A 23,683-nucleotide genomic window follows, 5' to 3' on the forward strand; every position below is an offset into this window, starting at 1 on the left:
ACTCTCCCAGTATCACCACCCTCACCACTGGTCCTGAAGGGATCACCCGTCCTGGATTCCCTGTCTTTCCAGTTCCTATCTGTACTAGTGTACATTCTCTGGACTAGCCAGATTTGTAAGGTAGAATTGGTATCATGATAGGGGGGGGGGGAGGAAGCATTTAGGAACTAGAGGAAAGTTGTATGTTTCATCATTGCTACCCTGAACCCTGACTGGCTCATCTCCTCCCCACTACCCTTCTGTAAGGGGATGTCCAGTTGCCTACAGATGGGCTTTGGGTACCCACTCCACACTCCTCCTCATTCACAATGATATATTTTTGTTCTTTGATGCCTGCATACAAAAGAATTTTAATGGCAGCAAGATACTTCAGATTGAAAATGTTTAAACTGTTAGGTATTCCAAAGCTTAGATCAGATAGCTTCTCTTGACATTTAAAATATTTGCATATGCATTCTACTGGATTTTCATTGATTATAACTTTCCATCTCAAAAACAGTTCAATGTGAATTTGGTTATTTCAAAGTTCACTTTATAGGCTGATTGAAAAACTAAAGTCTTCTGGTCACAAAATGAATGAAATTTATTTTACTTTTGCGAAACAAAATGAATACGGGGGTATGCCCTTTTGGACTAGATGCAGGAATTAGGGAAATGGGGGAGATAAATGGGACTGGTTTTTTAAAGGTTAGCAATATATAGTATACATTTTTATAAAAAGATGAGAAATGTTGGATTGTAATAGAAGTCAAGACTTCTTATCTAAGAGACTGCACAAAACAGGCGGCCAGCCAGAGTCTGCCCATCGGTCACCATTTGTCAACCCCGGCTTTACACTCACTCTACCATGGGCCATCCAGCAGCATAATAAACACCTCCGTTAATTGTGGGATGTTTATACACAAGTTGGCATATTCCTAATGCTTCTATTGCATGTATTGTAAATCCAGTTTAACTATAGTGTAAAGCCGATTTTTTTTTAGTGAAACCGAGAAAAAAGAAGTCCCCAAATAACATTATCATGATAGCGTAATTATGTTAACATCATGCCATATTTACTTGTAAGTCATTTCGTATGTATAGTTTTTACATGAGTGCAATTATAATGAATATATTTTGCATGCAACTTTTGTGATCTCGTCTTCTATCATTAGTATTTTCCATAAAATATATCATATGATAGTAATAGTTTTCTATGTTCTGACTAAAGAAATATAACTATCCCATAATATATTTGGCTTTTATCAAATTCTGGGACAATAAGGCAATCTAAGATTTTTGGCTTTTTTCATTATTATGAGCATCTTTGTGCATATTGATTTATTTATAAGGTTAGATTCCTTATATTCCTTTGAAAGATTTCCAAACGTGGTCCTACTGCCTATGAGTGTATGATCATCATAATTAATAGTGAATTTATGAAAAGCATATAGTACTTGTATTAATGAATACAGTGCATGAAGTTCTTTATATGTGGCCCACATGGTGCGAAGTACTTCACATATATTATCTCACAACAAAACTATGAAAGGAATATAATTATCCTTACTTGTAGAAGTAGAAAAGAGTCTGATTGCAGTGTTTGACTGCTAACCAGAAAGTTGGCAGTTCAAGTCCATGAGCCAGTCAACAGAAGAAAGAGGTGGCAGTCAGCTTCAATAACAATTTACAGCCTTGGAAACTATAGGTCTTCTTTTCTCTCTTATAGGATTGCTCTGAGTTGGAATTGACTTGATGGCAGTGGTTTTGATTTTGATGATGGAAGGATAAAATGAGTGGTACTAACAGAGTCAAAATTAGGACCTACGTGTGTCTAACACCAAAATCCAGTATTGCAGCATTTTATTGCTTCGACCAATTTACAAATTTACAGTGCCAATGTGCCAGCATGTTCATTGACAAGGATGTATTTTACCTATAGTATTGTTTCTTTCTCCATTGTGTGATAAAGCCCTACTTTCTCTGATATTGATTGCAGCATTGAATTCTCTTTTAATTCTTTTCTACACCTAATAATGAGACAGTATGTATTTATCATGCCTCTATGCTCCCATCTTTTAGGAGTAAGGGTTAATCACCTTGAATTATCTGTAGCTTCCTGAGGATGCTACTGAGCTGTATTTATATTAGACACTCAGAGTCAGCACTAAGCTTGACACAACATCTGGGATCAATAAATGGCCACTGAATTTAACTCCAGTAGGTCAAGTCCTGCTTTTGGCAACTTCCTCCCATTGATACCAACCCCTTTCTATCTGCTACAGGAGAAATTGAGTGATTAGTCATGTTTTCACATTGTCATCTTGCCCTCTAGGTCTCAGCTGCTTAGCTAACCATTGACCACTCTACTGCCCTAGTGAACTTAGGTCCATGAACTTTGTTTCCCTTGGCATCTGTCCTTGACCAGTTCCCTCACTAACAAGTAGTATGTGCGACGAAGGCCATTATCTTCAAATTCCAGGATATGTCCCCTGGGAGAGACTGAATGAATCTCAGACCTGTGGTTATTCTTTGCTATCCTGTTGATTCCAATTTATAACAACATCACACACGATCCCCTGGACTTGTTTTATTTATTTTTAAATATGAAATGCTTCACGAATTGTGTGTCATCCTTGCGCAGGAGCCATGCTAATCCTCTCTGTATCGTTCCAATTTAGTATATGTGTCGCCAAAGCAAGCATTGGACTTGTTTTATAGGCCCCTTAGATGATCATCTTTTTTGAAAAGAGTCCTGGTGGTAGAATGGTAGCAGATGAATCCTACCAGTCACTCTGCCAAAGAAAGAGTTGGCCATGCACGGAGCTGTTCTACGTTGTCCTAGAGCAGTGGTTCTCAACCTGTGGGTTGTGACCCTTTTTGGGGCCAAAGGACCTTTTCACAGGGGTCGCCCAGTTCATAAAAGTAGCAAAATGACAATGATGAAGTAGCAACTGAAATAATTTTATGGTTGGGGGGGCCACCACAACACGAGGAACTGTATGAAAGGGTCGCAGCACTTGGAAGGTTGAGAACCACTGGCCTAGAGGGTTGCTATGAGTTGGAAACTATTTGAATGCACAGCACAATAATCGCTGTCTTTAAAGAGGAAGTGGAGAGTACAGTTAGCACGTTCAAACAGGGAACCATTAGTTGAGTTATCAAGAGCATGACCAGGGCTCTTTGAGAGCAAGCCTGTCTTTGTTGCTGTTAAAACCCTTAGCTGACTGCAGACACCAAGGATATTATCTCTCTAGTTATATTCCTTACTTAACCATTCTGAAAAATGGTTGTACTTTAAGTCAGAGGGAGCCATGAAGAGAGGTTTTTCATATGTTTCGAAGTTTGGGTGCTGACTCTAATTCCATTCGAGAGAATTTCACACATCCGTGTTCAGAGGATTATTGTCATGGTCATCATGGTCCTCATCATCCTCTTCAGGTTGGGGTAGAATTTTTAGTAATCCTCCAGGCAATTGAGCAGTAGGATTGCATCACCAAGATTATGGCTGCCAGATATAACTTTTCCATTATATCTTAGTCTTATTAATTTCCACTCTTATTCCTATTTGATTTGGATTGGATGCGGTTGAGGAAACTTGCTCACTGCCATCGCGTCCTATGGGAAAGAGTAGAACTCTCCCGGTGGGTTTCTGAGATTGGAACCCTTGACTGGAGTTGGAAGCCCCGTTCCTCTCCTGAGGAGCAGCTGTTGGTTGGTCATTGCTGACCTTGGGGCTAGCTGTCCAAAGCATCACCCCGATACCACCAGGGCTCTGAGATCGAGGAAAGGATGACCAAAATGCTACCCAGAAATAAAAGAATCTACCATGAAGTGAGAACTGTTAAAGATTCAGGTTTGGGATAACAGTTGTATGAGCCCCTAATAAAATGTTTAAAAAAAAAATCAAAATAAAATAGCAAAAAAGGGAAAAGAAAGTAACTGTCTATGTACAAATATGCCTGACACAATTGATGTATGGATTGTAATAAGCATTGCAAGAGCTCTCAATAAAATGATTACAAAACAAAAAAGAAAAAAAAAAAGATTCAGGTTTGGACTCAGAAAAATGGAACTGAAAAGTGCATCCCAGCCAAACCACTCTGAAATGTTCAATGAATTGAGGTACATCAGAGATTTAAACAGGGCACACACCATGATACATATCTAACTCTGCTTCAAGAATAGGGCTTTTTCTTGTTGCTGTTAGATACAATTATGAGGGTTAATCAAAATGTATTGCTACTGGGTCCTCAGTTCATATATATGCATGGACTTCCTTCAAATATAATGTTCTTAAACATGTCTCTGCTATCAGTATATGGCTACAGACAAGTTCCCTCAGTAATGCATGTTTCTTTGTCTCCTTAGGATTCCTTCAAAACAGGTCCAATCAAAGCAGTAACCTCAAATGGGTTCTCCTGGCCAGTTAAATTCAAAATAGAGAGTTCAGCTGCAAAGGCTTTAGGGACTCTTTTTTTGTTGGGTGGGGGGGATGCCAAAGGGGTAATTGCGGTAGATTTTTCTCAGAGGATACAGGACAATCATGAAGACTTACTATGAATGAGATTTAAGAACTTCTGACACAATGAGACAAAGACCAGGAATGCTACTTCAAGGCATTTGCTTTCGCTGTCATGAAGTTGCACCTGCTCATTCTTCAGGGACAGTAAGACCTGTCTTAGGAAAATGTCATTGTAAACTCTTACCCTCTTGGCCCCACAACCCTGACCTTCCCCCTTCAGATTTACTTTTATCCTCCAAATGAAAAGAACTGTAGAATCAAAAAAAGGGAATCCAACTGAGATGCCCCAATTTTGCCATTTCATCGAGGTGCAAATTGAAGAGGATAGGCTTCCTGGGGGGAAAGGGCTATGGTCCTGGAAGCCAGGACTTCAGAAGGCATAGACCTATAGAGTCAAGAACTATATGGTGTCAAGAAATAATCTGCTTCAGATTTTTGATATTTTTATTTTAGAAAAGTTTCTCTGATTTTATAGCAATTTTTTGACTGGCCCTCATATATTAGATTCATATTCAAAGAATATGTTTCAACAAATCAGTTTTATGAAAATCATTTCAACATTTTCTATAAAATCAGAAACTAGAAGTAGCCTCAAATCTTTGCATGTTTTATTATATGGTCATATATGTATATGGTGAGAGGAACTTTGTGTTTGTAGCATCTATATATACTTTAAATTCCCATGAAGGGAATGTGTTTTGTAATTAATGTAGGGTTTTCTTTCGGGGAAATGTGTTACAAATTTTGTACTTGGATAAAACAATCTTGGGTTGAATAAAGCAGTATAGTTTCATCCTTGAACACAAGTAAGAATTCACTTCTTACTTAGTAACCAGAAGCTATATGTAAACTAATGAGCAGGTTACATAAGGCAATTTAACTCTATGTTCTGCTTAACTTTATGCTGAACAAAACTGTTTGAATTTACAAGGAAGTCAGAGGAAAATTGCTCTGCTAATAAGCACAGCAATGATTATGAATAATGAATATTGGAATGTTATTATAGAATAAAGCCACCAGCCATGATGTATCTTGCTGTTAAATTATTTAAAATGCTGCTGATAATTATAGACTTGTGTTAAGTCTACATCTGTACATGTTAAAGCTGGAATCACAGTTTTTAATCAGTACCTTTATTTCTTCCTTCCTTTGGTAAGGGGAGAATTTATATATGTGTGTGTGTGTGTGTAGATAGATAGATAGATAGAGAGAGAGAGAGAGAGAGAGAGAGAGAGAAAGGGAGAATGTGTTCTACAGTTAGAATTTTACTGGAGGAATTATATTTAAATCAATGTATATTTACCAGGGAGCAGTGTTACTTCAGGGTGAGGATTGCTGGGGGGATTTTAGGGAAGTACATGGAAATAAGACTATGACAGTTAGTGGAATTGCTACTCTGCTATTTCTCTGCAAAGAATGAGGGGGAAGGAATACATTTGATCATTAAGAAAACAAAATATGAAATGCATATTTAACACTTCATTAAATATGTAGATTGCTGTGAAGTCTGGTGAGAAGGTTAAGGATATTGAGCTGCCATAAAGCATCAGCCCACACATACTCATTTGCCCCCTATACAATGAAGTCAGAAAACGGCCCCCAAAGAGCCAGTGTTGGTGAGGCATCAAAACTGGGACCTGTGACACAAAAGCGCATTACCAGGAATAAATCTTCTCGCTGTAAATTCAAGCCATTTTAACTTCTCTCAAACACACACAGAAGCACTCTGTTAAACAGATATGTAGTGAAGTGCGTTTCCAAGGGAAAATTGCCCAAATCGACTCCACCCACAGCCGTCAAATCTACTATGACTCATAGACAGGGTCCAATGAGACCCCTGGGGGCTTCTCAGGCTGTAATATTTACAAGAGCAGAAAGCCTCCTCTTTCACCTGCACAGTGGCTGGTGGGTTTGAAATGCTGACCTTGTGGTGAGCAGCCGAGCATACAATCCACCATGCCAACAGTGTTCCTTATAAACTATTAAACAACACCAGCCAAATGAAGTGATGAGTCACCACTAGCTTCTTGCATTTCTCACCCCTGTGAACATTGCTTCTTCTTCTCCACCAGTTCAGGTGCACCAACATTCAACAGCCGCCACTGCTGTATTGTATAAAGTTCTTGCTATGGTACTATTTGGTGGTCTGGTGGTCTCTCTACAGCAGATGTACAGTCATGTGCTGCAGAACTTCCATTTGGGAAACATCCAAGCCCATCTACGTCCTTATTCCCATACATTTATAGAATTCAGAAATCCCAGTGAGAGAATGAGCTTTAGTAAACCAAACAAATTCCCAAAGGCAACAGATATATTACATGACTCTTGTATGCAAAACCATTATGCTACCATTTATACTGTATGCATACATACAGTATAATGCATACATGCATACAGTATAAATATATACACACATACATACTGCAATACATATGTTTTGATAGTCAAAATATCTATGTTACTGACATGCATTATACCTTCTCTCTAAGAAAGGTCGCTACATAACTGTGTATGGTTCAACTCAGCATCCAGTCTCATGTACCTCTGTTGTGCTGTAGCACTATCTCTCCATTCAATTTTCCTCTGAATATGCTGTCATGAAGTGCCTCCTGGTTCCCAGACACAGCAGACCCTGTGCTGGTGACCGCGACTGAAAGGCAAAGGAGAAGTATCCGTTTGAAAGTGAACCAGAGGTCATTAAAGAACACGAGGTGGACAATCACTGACTGCTATGGCGTCCAATATAGGCACGTCACACTTGACAAACGTGCCGATCCACAACAACAAAGGGAAAACTCTGTAAGCTGGTAAACAAATAGGCTGTGATGAAGGCTACTAGGCTAACAGAAAGGTGCAGGGCCTACAGCAGATAGGGAGAAAGGGCCCATGGATGCTGCGGATGGAGGACCAACCCCAAAGCCCCCTTCCTCTCAGCATAGTGGGCAGCAGGGATATGGCCTGAATCTCACTGACTCGAGGTTTTAAGAAGAATCGGGGGCAGGAATAAAATATGGTGTTTGCCCAGCGTCCGAATCACATAATGGCCTTTTTCACAGAACATGTATAGTGGGTGTTAAGGGATGAATTTTTTGAAAAGCAGAGATATCTAGACATCTTTGAATATTTTTCAACTGTATATTTTTCAATGTAAATAATATTGATGGAGTATCCATCACTGAATCTCCATCACTTATGTACTACTCACTCTGGATCATGGTTCCATGTGTATTATATTCTATAATCTCCATACATCTCTGCTTACTACAGGTATTACTGTTGGAGGAAATAGAAAGTAAAGAAGCGAAGTAACTTGTCTTGAGGTTCTGACTTTATGCCTAAGGTTCATAGTTTCCTAAATCTCCCTCTGCTCCAACTCCACTATTAGAGAAAAGCATCTCAATTATTACGAAGTTGTTTATGGGAGGATTTGAGAAACTCTTCAATGCCGGAGTCTTTTAGGCTCGTTGAAAAACCTGATGTGAGAAAGAGGACAGATTTCAAATATTCCTCTCTAAATTCTCCATCGTGGCCTTCTGTTTTGGAAATAATCAGTAAACGAATGTATTCAATGTTCCTTCTCTAATTGCTTTTCGTTATTTGTGACGCTAAGTTTCGATGCCTCGAGTGAATGATTTCAAACGTTTCCATTTTCTAGCTGACCTACATGTAAATTAATCCAAGGGCCTGACACGGAAGATTCATGCCCTGAAATGCCTTTCATTGGTGACAGTTTTGAAGCACTGCACCGATTTCACTGTAAGAGATGAAAGATGATAAATAAATGGGGGTGGGGGGGTGGGAAGTCACTCAGAGTACATTTAAGTATTTACCCAAAACTTGGAAGTTGAAATCTACCCTGAGATGTCTTACAAGAAAGGCCTAGTGATATTACATTTTCCAAATGTTAGGCTTTAAAAACCTTAACTGAGTACAGTTCTACTGTGACACACATGGCTTGCCATGAATTGGAATACACCTAATGATAGTGGTTTTCTTGTATAATCATTATAATACTAGAACATTTCTATTTTTTTCTGATTTGCCAGACTGTGTTACCCAACAGCAGCACAAGAAAGTATGTTGTGATATCCAGAAAAAGAAAAAGATCGTCGGTTCATAGACAGCAATCCCACCATGACCTCTTTTTGCCTGGTTGCATTTCTTCTTGTAGATGGGTGAAATGTTATTTTAATGGGGAACACTGTGTTTCATTAAGATATAGATTTGGTCTCGCTTATTTCTATAAAGCTCAATAGTCTAGGAAAGCTTTATCTTGGAGAACATGTAATAAACTGATTGACCATATTAACTTTGCTCCACCAGTAGGTCATTAGACCGGACCCTCCAGCTGTCAGAATCAATTCCAGCTTTAATTAAATTGCCCTATGGTTTGACCTTAAAGAGGGAATGTCACAGGGCTTCTTAGGTATTGACATGATGGTTATTGTTGAAGCAGACGAAGGAAGGGAAAAATCTTTTAAAACTGGTTACTGGACACGCTCATGTATAAGCCAAGTTTTTCCAGCACATTTTTTATGCAGTTTTTGCAGTAAAATTCGATGTCTTGGCTGATACTTGCGTCGACTTATACTCAAGTATGTTCAGTATTTTAAAAGCTCTATTTCGTATTTTTCTTGTGTTTTGCCAGCATCAGCTCTCCATTACCTTTAGCCTTCCTGTCATTATTCTAACCAATGTATCTCTCTCTTGTGGGCATCTCCTTGTCAAACACTCCATCTTCTATATTTGGCACTCAGTCATTTTTTTATTAATTCAACAAATATACTTGCTGCATGCTAATTTGTGCTGAGGCCTGTAATACACCCCAGACATATCATTGTGGGCAAAACAGATATTTTACCTAGCCTCATGGAGCTTATATTCCAGCAGGAGAGATAGATGTTCATCAGCACACCCCTCACCTATAGTATAGCCAGACCCAACCCACTGCCATTGAGTAGATTCCTACTCATAGATTGAGAGCCTCATCTTTCTCCCTTGAAGCAACTAGAGGACTTGAGCCACTGATCTTGTGGTTAGCAGCCCAATGTGTAACAGGTAATGATAACTGATACCAAAAAAAAAGCTATATGGGAAGAAGTCTAATAATCAATGAATTAATTAGTTAATCAATTTATTTTAGGATGGTAAGAGAACATTTAATTGGGGATATGCTCCAGACTTAGGTGGGAAATGAACTTTTCAACAAAGACCTGAGAGGGCATAAAGACAGTTAAGTGAAATAAATGGGGCCAATGGTAGGTGAGATCCTGATGTTCTGAGACCCAGAAGTAATGTAGGCCACAACCAGAGAAGAGAAGAAATGGGTCCTTCTAGAAGGGAGGGCCAGGGAGGGAGGTCTGAATAAGCAGGTTGGGTCATGTCAGGGGACTGGAAGGATGGGCAGCAGCAGGGAGCTGTGCACTTCTCTGAAGCTTGGCCTTACATTCTCGTTACATCCAAGCTCACTGGAAACTTGGATGGGAACGCACTTCTCTGTGGGTACCTTCTCAGTTGATTTCTTTTGAAATTGTTTAAGAATGCTGTGTCACACTATTTGTCAAGCAGGACTGCCCTTTCTAAGAAAGCCATATTCCACTTTAGGATTTCTGACAGTATCTATTTTTCTGAACTCATTTTGTTTTTCCCCCCCCTTTCTATGATTTTCCTCCATCGTTCTTGCTTTGTGATATCATTTTCAAATGTCACCGGGCCTTCTCCCACTGTGAGGTGACTCTGCTGCCGTATGGCCCTTTCCCCACCCTTGCTTGTTTTGTCCATCTCCTCACTCAGCTCTTTTTTCTTGGCTGGAACTGAATACCAAGTAGTTATTTTGCACATTGCTTTCTTTACTTTCTGGTCAATGAAATCTCCAGGAAAGTGCACCAAGATCATGTCAGACATTGGATTTCCTATAAAGCACACTAGCACAGGTAACCACAGCTTCCTACGATTTGTACATGACTTTCAGGCTTGCTATCTTGTAATATACAGTATTACAAAGAGTTTGGCCCATTCTTTTCATCGATGTGATTGGTCTTTATTCCAACCCCTTGAGAATATGTTTTGCTCCTCTTTTCGTCTCTTCTCAACCAAATGCATGTTATTACACTTGTCCTTTCTGAGGCTGGTGGGTTTTCACCCTGCTGCATATAGTTATCTGCCCTGAGGGCTAGGCTGTGCTCTGGGGCTTAATGAACATTAAATGCCTAGTGTTTGGAGAGGAGAAACCAAGGGTCGCCTGTGCAAGAACAGGAGACATTAACCCTGTGGAGACAGCGAGGCATTTTTATCATAGTGCCCAAAGGGCTGGCAATTAGAACAAGGTTTACCCGGGCTTTAGAATAAAGAGTTTACAAGGGACTCATCAATGCGGTGCCTGGTAGGGGATGAGTGATAAGTTAAGAATGGAGACGGTGTGCAGCTGGATGTGCTACATCGGTCCCATCTTAATAATCATTGTTCTGGACATAGGCCACATTCTGCTGGGTACATCTAATTTGATCTATAACTCTTACATGGTGACTGTTTCTCCAGCTTCACAGTTTAAATGAATGGTAAGCCACTCTAGTTTGGAAGAACTGATCAAAAATCAAACATAATCATCTTTTATCATTAAACTACGTATATATATGGCACATACTCATTGACAGATTTGTCAAAGGTGCATGCATCTTTACCGGGGGAAGAAGGCATTCGTGATGCTAAGAGATTTCTATTCCCGGCCTAAATGACACGTGCTTCGGCAAACGTCCACCCTCCTTTTTCACACAGCGTGTCTGATGCCACTGACGTTCGGGCAGGTGACTCAGTTCATGCTGCTTCTAGGTCTTGATACCTGTTTAAGACCTAAGGACACTTCAAAGCCTCCTCTGGACTCTTATTCTGCCAAATATGACTTCTGGGGCCTGCACTTGAAAGCATCTCATTTTGGGTTCCCTCATCAAATCTCCCCACCACTCAGATCATGTGGTTTCATTCTTACTCTCTCAGCAATTTTTTTTTATTTTATTGGTACTCACCTTAATACAGCTCACCAACTTTGGCTGAGTTGGATATTTGGCCCAAGGTGACTGTTAAAAATAATAGATTGACCAAAGCTAATTATTACATCAAAGGAATGATGCATCAAAATAATCTCTAATGGCACTGTTGTGGCCTCCAGTCCAACTCTCTGGCTCCTGCGCCCCAAGGTAGCACATCCCTCATCAGTCCAAATCCATGTCGCTTAGCCCACAGACCCAAAGGACACACAGAGCCACGCTGCTTTTTGTAAAAAAATACAGACATGGGGTAACTTGCTATGTGAGTTCCCAGAGGTCAGTACATTACATGCAAGAGAGACTGTAAGTCCTGGTTTAATGGATACTATGAGTAAAGATTTGATTCCAAGCAGTGAACAAAACCAACATGCATCTGCTTACATGGAAATTTGGCTTGAATAGGAAGACATTCACTGAAAAAATGACTGCGAGTTCTTGCAAAAGAAAAAGTTTCTAATGCTAGGTGAACTTACCTCACTGGTTAATACACTTCCCCCCAGAAGAGGACATGTAAGGGGGAAGTGCCAAGTAGCAGAATTAAAGACTGGAGCGTGAGGGCCAGCACCGTCTTATGGGTGAATCCAAGAAGACCACAGGAGTGCTCAAGATACATTCTATATCATTTAGGATTTCTAATTCACAATTCTTAATTGTGTTTGGCCTTTTTACGTTGAAGCATCTTCTGGCCTTTTATTTCCTAAGTTTCAACCTCCTGGGGCTATTTGTGACTAGTATTTGGGGGAAGCATTTCCACGTCTCAAGTCTCCTTATCTACTATATTGCCAAACTAGACTAAGACAACCTAGTTGATGATGCAACTTTTATAAGCTGGTAAGTATTTTCCTTTTATTTTATCACTGAAATTAGGTGACTCCTGTAGACAGTTATTTAAGCCCTGGTTGAGCTGTTGCGAGGAGCAGTTAGCATCCTCCTGACATGACTTCCAGCGGAAGGAAACAGCTGGAGAAACACAGGTATTTGGGACAGCACACACACTGTAGGTTGCTTGTGGATTTCCCAATTGATCTCATTTGCCCAATTATTTATTCCAGATGCATGTAAACTATGTGGAGGATAAAAAGGAGTACAGGCTCCTAGCTGTCACGGGAAGCTTTTCATTGTGAAGTTCATGCTCCTTGTCACTGTGTTCTTGTCATTGTGGCATCATCCAGATGCTCGGGACACAGAGAGCAGAAGGGGGCAGGAAATTGCAATGACACTTGAGTTGACAAGCCTAATTCCGACATGTCGAAATCACTAGAAAGAAAAACAAAACTTGCAATGTACAAAGGAGAGTTTAAATTGAGGATCATGCTGTTGGTTTAGGGATAATTTTGTTGTATGCCCGATAACTTGTGCCAAATATGTCTGGCTTTAAAGAACTGACCCCCCAAAGGGAAAGGACCTATACATGGAGGGGTCCACGTGACAGTCCTGCAGGAAGAGATTCCGCTCTCTCAAATGAAGCAGGTGCTCAGTAGAAATCCATCGATGTCACAGTTTGGGAGAAGGACTTTCTTGGATAGAGAGCCCACTCCTCGGGAGAAAGATGGGACTTTCTCCTCCTGTAGAATTCCAGGTGCAGAAACCCACAGGGCCCGTTCTACCCTGTCCCCTCAGGTCACTAGAAGGCAGCATACACTGGATGGCAGCGAGTACTTGGGTAAATGATGTTTCCCCTGAGATTGTACTGGGTTCTGGTTATCAATGATTATTAAGTTCATTCAGATAGAATTTCCTAGTTTCCTTCTACTTTCCTGGAGACCATCATGCTCACAAACTCTCTAATATGCTTTGGTATTTTCCCATAAACTGAGTTACAACCTCACCAAATGTTCTCTAAGAGTCCCGGAAATGCACATTCAGTGGTCTGGAAATCCCATGCAATGGTCCCAAATTCAGCAGCCCCATATAGCAGCACATCCCTGGCATCCCCTTCACTAGTCTCATTGAAGGTCCCCCCACCCCCTTATTTTTAGTATTGGTTGTGTGTCCAGTAGCTACTTCTTATTTTATCACTGAAAAGAAGTGCATTGAACTGGTAAATAATAATTTATTTACTCATTCTCTGAATGGTGGCTGCCACCCATCTTTCAATTTGTTGTATGGTAGCAGTTGATAGATATGGACACAGGCATAGATGTAGATATATATATATATATATATATATACATACATACATACATACATACATACATACATACATACATACATATATATACCTGCATCGCTGGAAGCTCTGCCACTGGTATTTCAAATACCAGCAGTGTTACCCAGCCCAGACAGGTTTCAGTGGAGCTTCCAGATTAGGATGGACCAGGAAGAAAGTCCTGGTACATTCTTATGAAAATGAGCCCCTGAAAACCTTCGGGTCTCAACAGCACACTCTTCAATGGGCTGGTTTTGAACATCAAGAGAAATCAATCCCCGGAGGAGGGAATTGCCTTTAAGGTGGAGGCCTGGCACCTGTGAGGAGAACCCTCCCTGAGATGGACTGGTAACTTCAGCCCTTAGGTTTACTGTAAGTCTTTCTCTGATGAGCCACGTGCCATTCTCCAACGATCTTCTCCCTTCCAGGGCTGCCTTCTACTCTGCTCACATGTGTTGGTTCCTTGAGATCTTTGTTGCGAGTGCTTAATATGTTTCCCATGTTTAGTTCTATATGGGTTCACTAACGTTCAAATCATGTGGTACTTGAAGCTTGAGGGATATTAAGTTGGAAAAAATCCGTAGCGTTTTCTGATAAACATAATATGCAGTATTTATGAAGATATAACTTTAATGGGGCTACTCAGTTCATTTTCAAGAATGCTTTAGGAAATAACACAAAGGAACTTGAAAACCCAAGAATAGGGGTGGTACCCAATCTCTCTTCATCAAGATGAGGCTTGTAAGGGTAAAAGTTCACACAATAGATATATTCACCTTTTAAAATGTAAATGAACTGCAACATCAGCATAATTTTCTTGTACCATCTTTGAAAAAAATGAAAGTTAAGTATATTCATGGTTGTTTCTTTATCCTAAGAAGAGCTTTGAAAACCTATAATTATAGAATTTATTTTAAAAAATAACTAATAAATCCTGTTGAAGAAGAAGAAGAAAGGTTTAAAGGTTGGAGGCAAAATAGCTTATTTTTAGACTGAATTTTGGAAGGATGCTGAAGTCTTTACTCACTGGCAATAATAAAGACAAGTTGTAAATTAAGCATATTGGAAAAAAATACAGGGAGGATAATAGCTGACAAATTATTGATGTTACAGGAGGCAACCAAGGCAAGATGTGCTAACATGACACTTTGATGATCTGACTGTGTGTGATCATTGACGTGTGTGACCAGAATGAAAACTCCCCCCAAGTATCAGTCCAGAACCTTGCATACGTCACCCACTCTAGCCAATGAGGAAATATAAGGGCAGCCTGATTCTAAAAGATATTAGTGTGTTTTTAGAGGTGTGCTCAGATAAAAAGAAGACATAGGGGACAGGCACGATGCCAACCAGGTGATAAAGACAGATAGTACAGATGGGAACGGTGAGAGAGCAAGCGTGTCAGGTAGGTAGAGAATAGAGCCTGCCCAGGAGATGTGGAAGATGGTGTTGGCTTGAACAATCAAACAACATGGATCAAAATGGTTGATCTCAGTTTTGCGGTTTATAAAGGAACTTGGCAAATATGTCATCATTGTCTCTGAGTTCTTTAATGTGTATATTTCCTCCATTTCTTTTCCTTTGGTTGGTTTGGGTTTTTTGTTTGTCTGTTTTTGTTGTTTTGTATGGGTGTTAGGGTTTAAGTGCTTATTCACTCTAATCCTATGATTAAAAAATGTGCATAGTTTCTTATTGTGTATTAGACAGCAGATTTCTTTAGACACGTGTGCAGTCACAGTATATCATCTTTCCTGCTTTGTATATTTCCATGATCACCTCTGGCACTATCATCACAAACTGCCACATTGGACCACCTTGGCAGATGGAGACAGCGCTCTCTTCAATTGTGGTTTTTCAATGAGTGGCTCGCCCAGGGAGGAGTTGAGTGGTGGGGCATCGAACCAGTGACACACCGGGAAGGTAAAAAGTCCTGATTGGTTGTCCTTTTAAGTTTCCATGCTGCAGCTACTCCCACCACGGCTGATTTCAAGCTACCAATTTGCCTTTATTGAATCCTGTGTTGAAAACAGTTGTGCACAATTATCTTGTGTAAGTTGATGTAAGCTGACTTCAGCATAAGGCTGCTGGGATCAGACTGTGGGATTCTACTTAAGGGAGTGTAAGTGGGGAAGGTATAAACCATGTTTAACCCTTCTCTTTCCATACTGATCCTGGTGTGAGTTTCCTATCAGTCTTCCCCTTCAGGTGTCTCTAGAGACATCATAAAAGTCAAAGATGCTTCATCCCAATATGTATCTTGTTCATTAGGCTGTCAGATGTAATTAAGTGTTTTATTGATAACACCAGCACTGTGGTGCTTGAGCAGACATGTGACAGGGACGTGGCGGAGCAGAGGTGTCAGGACATGGAGGGCTCCGCAGGTGTGGTGCAGGTGTTTATTTTGAAGGCACTTCTGACACAAGCTTGTCACTCCAGGGTTCCTCTTCTGAAAACGGAAGTAGCAACATCAGCGTCCTCTATTGATTGATGGGAAATAGCATGGGATCACACGTCGAAAGGCCACGCCAAGGTCAAATGCTTTATGGGTTGCTTCAGTTGTTTATCGTTTTCCTTTGCATTTCATTTGTGTAGGACAAACTTTAGAGACATTTCTAAGTCATGAGTGCCTGTACCAGAACATGGCATTCAGGTACTAGATCAGATTCATCTAGCTGTTTATTGGTGACTACGCGAAGCACAATAATGAAACAGCTGTTGAGAATCTAAGTCGAATCTGTCTCCCAAAGACAAAAGGAACTGCAGTACTCACCTGCTATTATAGAAGTACTGGATCTCGCCCTCTATAGCTTATTCCCATTTATTTGTGGATATACTTGGAAATATCTAATAGCCAAATCAGCTATAGCTAATTGTCTGCATTTTTCTATTCTCTGCATGAGTTCCTGCTGTGATATCAGCCACTAAATATGACAATGCAGCTGTGTTTACTGGTGTTATTGATGATACTCAAGCTGCCAGAGACCCAAAGAGGGCTTTAGAGTCATTTAGATACAAAGCCACCCAAACCATCGTGGTTAGCTGCCATTGAGTCGATTGCAACTCACAGCCACTCTTTGGACAACTGAACAAAATGCTGCCCAATCCTGCACCACCCTCACTCTCAGTCCAATATTTGAGTGCACTGTTGCAGCCACGGTGCCCATCGCTCTCTCAGGGGTCTCCCTCTTTCGCACTGACTCCTCTACATCTTTCTAGTATGATGTGCTGACCCAAGGACTGGTTCCTCCTGATGACATGTTCAAACATGAGACGGAGTCTCGCCATCGTCACTTCCAAGGAATAGTCTGCCTAGATTTCTTCCAACACAAGTTGCGTTGGTTTTGTGGCAATCGATAATGTATTGAATATTTGTCACCAGTAACAAAATTAAAGGTCTCAATTATTTAGTGTTTTGTACTTATTGTCCAGCTTTGGGATGCATTTGAGATGATTGAAAATACCATGGCTTGGGTTAGGCAGGGCTACCTAGTTTTCAAAGTGACTTCTTTGCTTTTTCACACTTTTAAGGGATGTTTTGTAACAGATTTACTTACTGTTGCCTCCATGAGTGTGTATTATAGATGGAAGTAAAATGATGAAATTCTTGATAACTTCAATCTTTTCTGTTTATCCTGATATCGCTTATTAGTCTAGTTGTGAGGATTTTTTTTATGTTGAGGCACAGTCTACATTGAAGGCTTTGGCCTTGGATCTTCATAGATAAGGCATCAAGTCCTCTTGACTTTCAGCAAGCGAGGCTGGGTTGGCTGCATATCACAGGTGGTTGATCAGTCGTCCTCCCAGCCTGAGGCTGCATTCAACCTCGTCTAGTCCAGATTCTTGGGATATTCGCTCAGCATACAGATTGCATAAGTGTGGTGAAAGGACAAAAACTTGATGATGAAAATAAAATAATAAAAAACAAAGGGAAAAAAAAGTTCGATGATGTTGTGGGATACAACCACTGCTCATCTGTCAGGTTGCTATACTCTGGTGGCTTGTGTGTGGTTGTGATTTTGGACACCGAGGTACTGAAGTTTCAAACACCAGCAGGGTCACCCAGGGTGGGCAGGCTTCAGAGGAGCTTACAGACTGAGCGAGACTAAAGGGAAGATAGATGTGGTCTACTTCTGAAAACATCGATGACTGAGAACCTTATGAAGAACCATGGGACAAGCCCTTTGTCTCCACTGCTACAAAAAAATGAACAAAACTGTCGAGACTTTAGTGGTGTCCAAGCACTGTGCTAGTTGTTTTTCTTCTTCTTGTTGGACCCTCTCCATCAGGCCCACTCAGGACTTCCCAAGAGTGGAGGGGACCAGTAAGTGAAGACTTTTCTCATCTTCTGTCCTGAGACTGCTCCTGGAAATGCACCTATATGTCTTACTCCTGCTCTCAGGAGGTTACTCCTTCTACGGGATTCTCTATAATCCCTTGGCTGATTTGTCAACATTTCTCTTAGTAACAATATCTGCCACTCCTCATGGCCACACAGATTTTACAAAACTTACAAATGAGACTATCAGCGAAGTGATGCTTTCAGATTAGTGCATTGAAGAAGACTATGAGCCATACCAGGGACTTCCGGAAAGAAAAAGAAAAAAAATCAGTCTTGAAAGAAATTCAGCCAGAATATCCTTTGGAAGTGAGGAAGGCAAGACTTTATGTCGGGTACTTTGAATATGTCATTAGGGTGGAGAAGTCCCTAGAAAGGACTCCATGCTTGGAAGAGCGGAGAAAGAGCAGAAAGATGGAAGACTCTCAAGAGTATGGATTGACAAAGCAGCTGAGATAATGACGCAAGCTTCGGCGCGATGGTGACAAGGACTCCAGACTGGGCAGTGTGCTGTTCCATATACTTAGGGTTGCTGTGACCTAGAGCGAGCAGTAGAGCCTGTGACAACCATGTGGATGAGATGAGAAAGAAAGCGCACTCGATGCAACTCCTCATTCCTTCATTAAGGAGCCTTCGTGGTGTACTGGGTTACCGGTTGGTCTGCGAATCACAAGGCTAGCAGTTCAAAACCATCTGCTCCTACAAGGGAGAAACTGGAGACGTCCTGCTCCTGCCGATCATTTGTCTTGGAAACTCCCTGGGTCTGTTCTGTCCTGGCCTAGAGGCTCCCTCGGCATTGGACTCGACTCGATGGCAGTGAGTTTGAGGTGCACTAATTGTGGCTGCTCTAACTGTGCCTCCTTTTCACTGAGCGCCGGGAACAGAGGGTACAGTTTTATATGCAAAACGTTTTCCTGCAAAAATTATGCCAACAAGTTCCCTAAAATGACCAAGTAAGAAACCACCCAGTCAAGAGCAGTCTAGTGAAAGCCAAAGGTCAAAACAGTAACCACCAGTAATCGAGAGCTGGGGAGGCCATGCAGACAAACAACAGTCAACGCTCACATAGTGTAGTGGGGAAGTAATGTGAGATGGAATAAAAAGAATAGTGGAGATTAAAGGTTATGAACATTGTCAGAGAGCAAGAGACCGTGTTTTTTAGGGAGTATCAGCTGGGTTAAAGGAGTCAGGCACTGTGGGATATGTGAATGGAAGTCTGCAGCTGAAAGATGTATCTGCACCGAAAGGCTTTCTGCTACGCTTGAAGTTTGTTCGAACATTAACATCCGTGTTGACAAGGCAAAGGTGTATTAAATATCTTTATGGATAGTCAATCCTAATAAAGCAGGACATACACTTAATTATAGTCATTTTATGGTGGCTTTTCTATTTTAATTATAGTTTTACATAATCTAAGCTTGATTTAGTTGAATAATAATGAGGTCTCATTTCTATGCTGAGCCTGGAGAAGTCGTTAGATTCCGTCTGCTTATGAATTACGCTTACAGTCCGGATATATAAGCCATATAGAATTCAAGCAGATTCTTTTAAGACTACTGCATCACCAAGACTTCACATTTCTCTTAACCATGAAGGAGATGGGTTCGCAGGTCATCGGAGATAGAGCAGTGCAGAGCTTGTTGAGTGACACATCTTTTCACACAGAGCTAGATTTCATTTTGCCTGTTGGTAGGCTGAAACCCAAGGGTCCAATAATAGCCTACCTCTGAGGTTGGAATTTAACTCTAGGCTAGGAAGACAGTAGCTAAAATACGTACATTATTTTTTGACATTTTTAAAGAGAATTAGTTCCTTATAGTGAATTACTTTGTGCATTTGAATGTACCAAGAGATTTCCAAACAAAGATTTATTGAACGCAATTCCTAACTCTGGGTCTGGAAGGGAGGCTGCTTGCAGAAGATTGAAACTCTACTAACAGCAGGTGATATTTGCCAACATTAAGCTGGAAATTCTATGTGCTGATTCCCTTGACAACCCATTCTTACTCTTCCTGCCATTGTGGTAGCTGTTGTCATCTGGGTCTTTAGTAGTAAGTGGTTCATGGTCCTGTGTTTAGGTGCTTTGTGTCATCAGGAACCCACAATTTCCAAGGACTGAATGAATTGCTTTTGCTTCTTGGGGACATATTTGTGCAATGGATTCTCCAAGTTTATCAGGCTCGCTCCTGTTTCCCTGCTTCTCAACTTACTGGGATGATCAAAAGCAAAAAGTAGGCCAGCCTATGAGTCCCCATGGTTGGGCTTCAGTTTCAAAGACTAAGGGTGATAGTTTGTCTCACTAAGACAAGAGGTTCCTTTTGAAACCAATGTAATCTGCCAGCCTAAGTTTATAAGAGGAGGCTGGGGAGAGAGAACAAACTCAGAACTTGAGAAAGCTGGTTTATCGTACAAATACAAGCTTTACTGTGAGGCTGCCATTTAAATGTTATTGGACAAGAATGTGAGCTTGAAAAAGAAGTTTGCTCTATGAATTAAAAGCACTGGAATAAAACATTTTAACGTTTACATCGCCCATCTTAAATATGGATACCATTTGCTAGAGGCAGCAGAAGTCAATTTTGTGAATGTTGATGTTAATTCTTGATTCAGCCTTCCTCTACACATGTGGTTACAGGAAAAAATATTACTACCTAAGTGGATCAGCTTGGTTTTGCTATTTTGTTTGTGATTTTTCTTCCCATAATGTTCTGAAGTATCTCCCATTTGTTTTGGAGTTTTTTTTGTTTGCATGCATGTGGGGAAGTAATGATGAGCCAATCAAAGATGGCTAAAAGGATTAGCAGACTTCCATTTCCTCAGAGAACATTTGAGGGTGATTGAATTGCTCCCAATCTGCAAGGCATGTTTTTACACCATTTTTTAACTTGACTAATTGATTATGACAGGTGTCACCCAAGCTCTGAGATTTAGGCTGGCCCCGTTGCTGAGACAGAGGCATAACGAGCCACTGCTGTTGACGGAATAGAAAGGCTGCACATGGGTATTTTTCCTTATTGATTTTCTAGTGTATGATGTCAGTTAATTACTGAGAGCCATTCACTGCATAAATGTAAGCACTCATTATGATTGTATTTTTGATGGATTTTCTTCCCTCCAAACACAATCAGTAATTTGTTCATCTTGAGTTGAATACGAACGGCAGATCTCTGGTTTTGAAATATATATAAGTACTAGATACGCTGAATACCATATACCTATAAAAACAGACTCCATGTTTGTGTGATCAGAGAAGGGACAACTCAATTCATGGCCATTCTCCGAAGTTGTTATTATACAAAAAGGGGTCTTTCTCTAATAATCCTTTTTTAAAATACTTTTATTTAGGGGTCTTACATCTCTTATCACAATGTATACATCCCTCCAATGTGTCAAGCACATATGCACATATATGTCACCATCATCATTTTCAAAGCATTCTCTTCCCACTTGAGCCCCTGATATCAGCTCCCCATTTCTTCCGCTTCCCTACCCCGTCCACCCTCCCTCACGAACCCTTATAAGTTATAGATTATTTCTTCCATATCTTACATCGTCCTCAGTCTCTCCTCACCCACTTTTCTGTTATTCATCCCCGCTGGAGGGGGTTTGAGGTTGATCCTTGTGATTGATTGCCCCTTTCTCCCCCACCCTCCTCTAATCCCCCTGATATCTCTAACTCTGCCTTTTCAGTGTCATAGGAGGTTGAAAACTATCGAGTGTCTACATTGTGCTGAGTGAAAGAAGTCAGACACTAAGAAGTACTTACGTAGAGAAAATGTATAGAAAACACAAACTGAATCTGTCCTCAGAACAAGCTTGTCATCGATTGCCAGTAGCTGAGCACGACAAGAAGGATGAAGTACAAAGAGAAATTTGAGAACTTGGGTGTGGGGGGGGGGGCAATAGAAACGTTCTGTGTCTTGATTAGGGTGGTGGTTTTATAGGCATGTAGATTTATCAAAACTCATCAAATAGATTCACTTTATTAAACAAGAGGCATACCTAACAGAAGTGTTTAATAAAAATCACAATATCAGCACTAGTATATGTGAACACTATTATAATTACCATGGATTTGCTATGTGTCTACAGCTATTAAGATACTTAAAATTTGGTGGGGGGAGGAGTTAAATAATGCTCAGAATGCACTATGAGGATGAAATAAATTGATAATACCTCTGATAGGAGTTGAAAGGTTTGGCTTTCTGATGGTCATTCTGAATACCACTGAGAGTTTGCCGGATGGACATGGCAATTTTGACTCTGCTTCGGAGGAAGAAGAGCACTAGGTGATCTTTTGAAAGTGTCTCCATTGAGCTACTTGATAAGTCACTGTATTCGTTTTCTACTGCTGCATGGCAAATTGCCACCAAGTTAACAATTTAGCACGATATTCATTTGTTACCTCAGTTTCCAAGGGTCAGGGGTTTGAGCTGACTTCACAGATTCCTCTCATTCAAAGTACACCGGGGCTGAGGTCTCATTAGAGGTTTACTTGGAATATGATTCCCGTCCGATCTCTTCCATTGTTGGAAAAATTCATGTTCTTGGCTTAGAAAGCCGAGGTCCCTATTTTCTGGCTGGCTTTCAGTCACCTCTAACTGCCTGCAGATCCTAAGTGCCACTCACACCTCCCTGTCAGTTAATTCATGACATGGTAGCTTACTTGTGAATGCCAATAGAAGAATCCCTCTTAAGGAGGATTGTAAGAATCTCCTGAGATGGGTGCTCAAGCAAAGCCTGTACAGGAACCAAGAGGAAGTTGTTGAAAGAGAATCAGGTAATGTTGAGTGTTTTAAAAGGTGTATATTAGGGTTGGGTCCTTTCACCAAATTTCTTCGATCTGTATGCTGAGCAGATAATCCCCAAAGTAAGATGACAGGAAGAAGAGCCTAGTGTCAGCATCAGGAAAAGGCTGATTACAAATCTACGATACTCAGATGATACAACCTTGCTTCTCGCTTGCTGAAAAAGAGCAAGGATTGCAGCCTTTAGTATGGATTGCAACTCAATAGGCCGAAAACAAAGCCATCACAATTGAACCCTAGATAATGTCATGATAAATGGAGAAAGGATTGAAGTTTTCGAGGATTCTATTTTGCTTGACTCCACAGTCATGGCTCATGAAAATTCACAGTCAAGAAATGATTGATTTGCATTGAGCAAATCTACTTCACTGACCTCTTAAAAGTGTTGAAGAGCAAGAGTGTCACTTTGAAGATGAGAGAGAGGCTGACTCAAGCCGGGTATTTTCAGTCGCCTCATATGCACGTGACAGTTGAACAGTAGATAAGGAGGGTTTCAGGAGGATTTGGTGCCTTTGAATTGTGGTGGTGGCAAAGAAAATTGGAATTGGACTGCCAGAAGAACAAACAAATCCGTTTGGAAGATGGCTAGGCTTCCTCTTACATACAGTGGGCATGTTAACAGGACCTGTCCTTTGAGAAGGACATTGAACTTGATAAAGTGGAGGGGCAGTGAAAACGAGAAAGACCGCTTGACACAGTGGCTGCCGAAATGGGCTCAAACATAATCAGTGATCAGAATGGTACTGCACTGGGCACTGTTGGGTTCTCAGAACCAACTCGATGACATGTCACAAGACAGAAGTTCATAGCACGTGACCCACCTCGGAGAATGACTGCCCCATC

General features: G+C 40.8%; 1 non-coding gene across 1 annotated transcript; it reads right to left on the reverse strand.

The window, feature by feature from the left end:
• Positions 1–2,579: 2,579 nt before the first annotated feature.
• Positions 2,580–2,682, reverse strand: LOC115871661. The gene has a single exon (XR_004047392.1). It is a non-coding gene; the product is annotated as a U6 spliceosomal RNA (small nuclear RNA).
• Between the last annotated feature and the right edge of the window lie 21,001 nt (positions 2,683–23,683).

This window comes from Echinops telfairi, unplaced genomic scaffold (genome assembly GCF_000313985.2).
Source record: "Echinops telfairi isolate 266 unplaced genomic scaffold, ASM31398v2 ScPeMD7_7400;HRSCAF=8409, whole genome shotgun sequence".
Lineage (NCBI taxonomy): Eukaryota > Metazoa > Chordata > Mammalia > Afrosoricida > Tenrecidae > Echinops > Echinops telfairi.